General features: G+C 37.8%; 1 pseudogene; it reads right to left on the minus strand.

Moving 5' to 3' along the window:
- Window positions 1-630: 630 nt before the first annotated feature.
- On the minus strand, window positions 631-6,762 carry LOC470054 (mitogen-activated protein kinase 6-like; annotated as a pseudogene).
- Between the last annotated feature and the right edge of the window lie 319 nt (window positions 6,763-7,081).

The raw sequence follows: 7,081 nt of genomic DNA on the forward strand, positions 1-7,081 counted from the left end.
ATGCATACCAGAACATTCATAAACAGTAAATGAGTCTTATTAAGAATAGTTTACTACAATAAATGCTGGCTAAATAGATGTGCATATTGTGAAGCACTATGAGTGGTATATGTTTTGCCACATACTTTTGTTATCTTGAGCTAGATAACACATGTGTACTCAATTCAGCAGTCATTTTCAGTTGCTACTGGTATCATATGTTTTAAGAAATGTGTACAGTGTGAAAAACTTAAAAAATATTCATGAATAAAAAATGTTTTAGAAAAAATAGATATTTTCAGGCAATTATGTAGAGTCTCACTGCGTAAATTTCAAGGCAAGATTTGTTTCCTATAAAACGGATCATTGTTCTACGAGAGGATGTTTTTTACTTGTCTTAGTGCATTTCTTTTGCCTCCTCTAGCGTTGCATTATTTTGCTCTTTGCTTTATTTTTGTGTGCAAACGACATGCCAGTTAAAATGAAAACTATCTCATATGTAGAAAATAAGGTCTGGATTTTAAAAACCAAGAGCTAATCCTTACTAAATTACACCATCTGATTCAAGTAAAAATGACTTAAACACTAGTGATAAAATAAAGGCAAAACACATTTCATGAAGAATGCAAAGATAAATGTTTGCTGAGTGCTTTAGTTCACATGTTTTAAAATGCTGCTGCAGGTTTTATGAGGAATTTGAGGGGAAGATTCCATAGCAGAAGGTGGTAATGCGGCCTGTATTGACTTAAGTAGTGACCCAACTGGACTGCGAAGCTGCAGGACGCCCACGGACTCGAGGTGCTTGCTAAAGAGGAACTCCAAACTGTTGTTCAGAAATCCTTCATTTCCTCTCTCCCCAAGCTTCCCATCCTCTACTAGCTCAGTTTCTAGTATTTCAGTATCTTCTTTCTTGTTAAATAACTTGTCTAAGTAACTAGTGTAAATGTCATCCTTCTCAACTCCTTCACACTTCCTTACCTCACAACAAAACTAATTTGTGATAAAATAGTTCTCCCCACCACTCACAAACTGGCTGTCCCAAGAAGATTGGTACAAGACTTTTAACTGAGCCAAATTTACCATTCCTTTTTTCTGTTTTTCTTGGCTTACTGTCTTTGATATCAAATTTTTCATTTCTAGTTGGGACCCTGACCTATTCGAGTTATTTCATTTCTCAACAACATCAGTAGGCTCATGTTGTGAACTAGGTTGAGTAGTTTCTGCAATACAGGAATCAAAATCAAACCCCTGATTTGTTTCCCTTTGTTTTTCAACCAGTTGCTGTGAGGCTTCCTCAAGCGCTATCTGGGCTTTAACCAATCCATTCCTTTCACATTTTCACTTGCCTTTCTTATCAGATTTTTCTCTGCTTTATTCTTTCCGATTGGAAATATCTATAATAACCTTGGGTTCATAGTAATGGTTAACTTCACTCGCTCTCCAAACTAAGTTATCTAAATATGATGATGACCTGGCTTTGTAGTTACAAATATGACTACACTTCAAATCCCTATTTGTTTTTATGATGATCTGGGTACTGCCAAAAAGGCTCAGTAGAGCAATTGGATCCTCCAGATACTTTATACTTTTCCGAATGTCCATCCAAATATTTTCAGGGATCAACTTGTACTTCTTCATCAGTGATATCAGACAGAGCTCTCGGGTCAAGCAGAACTTCATCAATACCAAAGTTGTTATGTATAGGCCAATCATGCGCTGAAAACTAACAATCATACATTTCCCAGTTATAAATGTGACTGTGAGTTTCATCCATAAGCAAAATATCATAAACTTCATCTTCAATATGAAAAAGATGACTTGAAATTGGCTCATCCGTTGGAAAATAATATATGCTCATGTAATGATGGGAGAGCGCTTCTTCTGCTGTTAACCCATCTGTAGGGATAAATGTCAAAATTTGTTCCAGGAGATCCAGTGCTTCTCAGCTAATTCCCTGAAGCAGCTGAGTTAAAGGTTTCTGTGGTTCAGTCATTTCATTTCTAATGTAAACTGGAATTACACTGAGAAGCTCCTGATGATCTTCCTCATGTATAACAGGACTAGATTCTAAAATCAGCTGCATCTGTTCGAGTTCACGTGCACCTGCAAAAACGGTTTTACCAGTCAGCATTTCAGCAAAGATGTGGCCTGCAGCCCACATGTCAATGGCTTTACTATAACTATTAGAAGAATGTAAAAGATGTGGAGATCTGTACATTTAGTTACCAGTCCTTCAGAGAGATGATCCTTATGGGAATAATGAGGATCCATGATTTGTGCAAGACAAAAGTCCCCTATCTTCAGCATCATGTCTTCAGTATTAATGAAAAGATTAGTTGGTTTGAGATATCTGGGCAATACACTTGCAGAGTGAATACTTAAGCCACCTTAGCAGCTGATACATGAAAAGTCTGGCATGCTTTTCCAGTAAAGGGCCCTTCTCCATCATATTAGCCAAGTCTGTCTCCATGTAATTCTGAAAAATGTAAATACTGTTAAGTTTGGTAAGAGAGTTCACATTGTTTGTTAATTGGCTTCCACTGGTACTAGGAATTTCAAACACTTTCACAATGTCACGATGTCAAATCTTCTAATAATTTTGATTTCATGTAGAGCATTTTTGACACTCTGGGGATCAGTAAGGAGAATTTTCTTGATGGATTCTCTTTTATCACAGTCATCGTCTACAGCAGAAAAAAAAAAACAAGCTATTGCCTCCACTATCCAATGATTTTAAGTTCATATATCCAGAGCACAGATCAAAACCATGAATGTTCATGAGACTTTCAACTTTCTCTGACAGTTTGAAACCCTTACGATCGAGTTTTCCTTTTGAATTGTTGAACTTGTGTAAACAAGGAAGAAAACTGACATCAAAAGGAAAGATCTTTTATACAGGCAGAAGAAAAATAATTATGCTTCCACAGCAAGATGGTTTCTTGATGTTCATTGCATTTTCCAAACAGGCTTGTTCAGTTCCCCTTAGATATAAAGCTCAAAAAGCTCTACTCATATTGAGAATTTAAGAGATTGCAGTACTCATAGTTCAAGAAAGGGGCAGCAGCTCTGCAGACATTTAAATAAAACACTCAAGAAGCTCAAATGGAATGAAATTATGTACTATGCACCCAGATTTACTGTGATAAATGATTTAACATTTAACAAAAATATGAATAAATATGCACACAACGCAACAGGCTTCTGTGAACATTCTCCTCACAGTGCAGACACATTCAGTGTTGGACTGGCCCTGAGCAGCATTGTTCTAAGGTGCTGGTAAGCACTATTTCCATTTTGTTTCTTTTCTTCCTTTGTTGCTATATATTTCACCAGAAAGCCCTGGCGGCTGTTGGTTAACAGATGTCTTTTGTTAGTGATCAGGTGGCTCCGGCTCACCACAATCACAACCAAAGCTACTGTCCGTCTTACTCTGATCCAACGGGACTTCCACTCATCGAGAGAGTGTGGGCCCATGGACAGCCCCCAGTGTGGGCTCACGTCTCCAGCTGTACTGGCAGCAGCAGCTGCTTTGCCACAGTTGCTGCCATGCCAAACTCTATTTCTCTAAAAGTTTGACGTTTTCTTCAGTTGACAATATTTATTTGAAAAGGAAGTGAAAGTGAAGTATTAAAATACAGTGAGAGATGTAATTCTCAAATGCCTCCCATGAACCAGCAGTATCAGCGTTATCCGGGAACTCAGTAATTTAAATGTTTGTGCCCCATTCCAGACCTTTAAAACATGAATCTGAGGACAAGGCCCTGAAATTTGCTATAACGAGCCTTTCAAATGATTCCGATTTGCTTAAAGGTTTGAAAATCACGGACATACGGAGTAAAATGGAGATGTTTATGAATAGGGCTCACGTAACTTAGCAAATTTTGCCGGTTAGAAAGGCTCTTTGCTGTTTATCTAGTTGTTTCATTGTTTTAATTAATTAATTAATTAATTTTTTGAGACAGAGTCTTGCTCTGTTGCCCAGGCTGTAGTGCAGTAGCACGATCCTGGCTCACTGCAACCTCCACCTCCCGGGTTCAAGCGATTCTCCTCCCTCAGCCTCCCAAGTAGCTGGGAGTACAGGCATGTGCCACCAGGCCCGGGTAATTTTTGTATTTTTAGTAGAAACAGGGTTTCATCATTTTAGCCAGGCTTGTTTCAAACTCTTTATCTCACCTGATCCTCCCCCATCAGTCTTCCAAAGTGCTGGGATTGCAGGCGTGAGCCACCGCGACCAGCCCACATCATACTTAAAATGTATGATAACAATAGCACAAAGAATGGTTGGGAGAAAATGAAAATACAATGTTTTCAGGTCCTTATTCTGAAATTAATGGAGTATAAAATTATCAGAAGGTAGATACTGAATAACTATAGATGTATATTTTAAATTAGCCTGCCAATGCGCCCAGCTAATTTTTAATTTTTTTTAATTTTTAGTAGAGATGGGGTTTCCCCATGTTGGCTAGGCTTGTCTTGAGCTCCTAACCTCAGGTAATCCCCCTGCCTTGTCCTCCCAAAGTGCTGAGATTACAGGTGTGAGCCACTGCGCCCAGCCTGTTTATTTTAATTTAAGGATTATCTTAATATACAGGTCATGAAGGTTTAGAAATACTTGACTTTGCTAAGCAATTCAAAAAGAAATGATGCAGAAATCAAAAGGACACTATTAATTTCCTAAAATAGATTAATATTTAAATAAAGTCTTTGCTATGAAAACAGAAAACACTCCAGGTATTTAAATTACAGTGAAATTTAAGCCAGAAGCAGTGGTGTATGCCTGTAGTCCCAGCCACTCAGGAGGCTGAAGCAAGAGGATTGTATGAGCTCAGGAACTAGAAACCAGCCTAGGCAAAACAGCAAGACCCTGTTTTAAAAAAACAAACAAACAACAAAAAAAAAAAACTGTGGGACAGAGTCCAAGGTGTGAGGATCAATTGAGCCCAGGAGTTTGAGAACAGCCTGGTCAACATAAAGACATACCAATTCTACAAAAAAAAAAATAAGTTGTAATTAACAAATTAGCTGGGTGTGGTGCCATGTACCTACAGGCCCAGCTACTCAGGAGGCTGAGGCAGGAGGATTGCTTGAGCCCTGGAGATTGAGGCTGCACTGAGCTGTGGTTGCACCACTGCACTCCAGCCTGGTTGACAGAATAATTTAAAAATGGGATATATACAGGAAACTTGTTTTCTTTAAAAGTATTGGAAAAGGATAAGGAACAGCTATCAGGAGGAATCATGGGAGGAAATCTGGAAGTGTAGAAATCAGGGAAGTTAGTTATTTCCAGTGGTCCAGCTGACTGCATCATTAAGAAGAGCTGTACTCTAGGGAATTAGCCACTCAAACAGCATTTCTTCAATGTGTTCAGCACTTGCCATATCTGCAGGGGTAGGAAATGAATGATGTCTGCTTTCCTTCCAATTTCCAAACCTTTTATATGCTCCTCTAATTCTAGCATCTATATTGGAATCCTACTGGCAAGGGAGTCCAGGAAATGTAGTTCCTAGATGTCCAGTGCTTGACACACAGCAAGACATTAAAAGGGCAATAGCTGTTTTAATACAAAAAGAAAACATTCCACACAACCAGTCTACCTCTCTGGATGATCAGCTTTGAAACACACCTTTCTATCTACATTAAAGTATAGAAACAATCATAATAAAATCATGTGTATGTTCCAAGTATAATTGCATAAGTGAACAAAAGATCATTCTTTTCCTTAAAAGGAAAGACACGAAATCCCATCAATTATTGGAGTCATATCTGGGTGCTCTAGAGAATGTTCTTGTTTGCCAACATACACCCGTTACCCCATAGGAGTCTCATTTCTTTATGATATTCAGGATCAATCACCACCATGGCCATACGGAACCACAAATAGCCAGATGAACAGGAAGATATCAGAACAGGTAGGACAAAATATCAGCTTCTAGTTCAATCAAACCTTTGTTGTGTTCTCTTTTGGAAGCACTCCTATCTTGCAGACAACAAGACCTCTAAATAAGAAGAGGACAAAGATGGAAAAATAAAAAGAATAACTGAGAGTGCAAATAAAAGTAGTAGTGAGAGAGTATTCTGTTTGCATCTCTTGTTTCTCATATCTATGTTCCGGCTTCAGTAAAACTACCAAAATACCAAGTCTGTGGCATATTCCTCATAGATTGGTAACCTAAATATGTAAGCTCTTATTACCTAGTTGTGATATGGCTTAGATTTATTATTCTGTTACAACTCTTTCTATATATAGCAAAACCATTAGTGGTGGTAGGTGTTGCTCATTGCCTTTTTTAGTATAAAAAGATTAACTTGTCAAAAGCAATATTGTTTGAAGTAGCACAACAATTAGTAAGATATTCACTCAATCTACATTTGGGCAAAAGCATTGGAAGCAAGGAAAGTAACTAATATTAACATTAATTTTATTTTCTAACACAAAAAATAAAATATTGAAAAAGGTTCAATATTATCAACCTGCCACCATGTAGCCAGTTTGTTCTTTCATGGAGAGGGAGCATACTAGTGGTTCCGCTTTGGCTCCTACCCTTGGCAGATTGGGCACTCAGAAATAGTGACAGGTGTCATGAGAGGTCATGAATTAATGAACAAGTATGGTATGGCTGAGAATAGAAGCTGACAATCATATAGAGAACTGGATAATTGGTTCTGTTGATTATCAAAACCCTCCCCTACAGCGGGTGAACTTTGATGAGCTTCCAAATAGAACACAAAACATGCTCAAAATATCCATCTTACTCTCAGCATAAAACCGTCACAAGTATTCATGTCAACGATCCATGACCATGCACTAAACTATTCCTTATTATCTAAAAATCAGTATATATCTTACTTGTGCTCATATTTTATGCAAAGAAAATTGAGCAACAAGCTTCACTTTTGACATGCCAAACATTGGGAGGATGTCCTTCCAATTTTTCCACATAACCACATAGGTATGCCATTGTAATGCAGCATCATACCTCTTCAACTGATGCTACAGCCTTCTAAAATCTAAGAATAAGATTTTGTTTATTTTTTTGATTTTTCCTCAGACACATTTTATGAAGTCTCCATGAGCCCATAAGAGGGGACTAATGGACAAATA

Source organism: Pan troglodytes, chromosome 22 (genome assembly GCF_028858775.2).
Source record: "Pan troglodytes isolate AG18354 chromosome 22, NHGRI_mPanTro3-v2.0_pri, whole genome shotgun sequence".
Lineage (NCBI taxonomy): Eukaryota > Metazoa > Chordata > Mammalia > Primates > Hominidae > Pan > Pan troglodytes.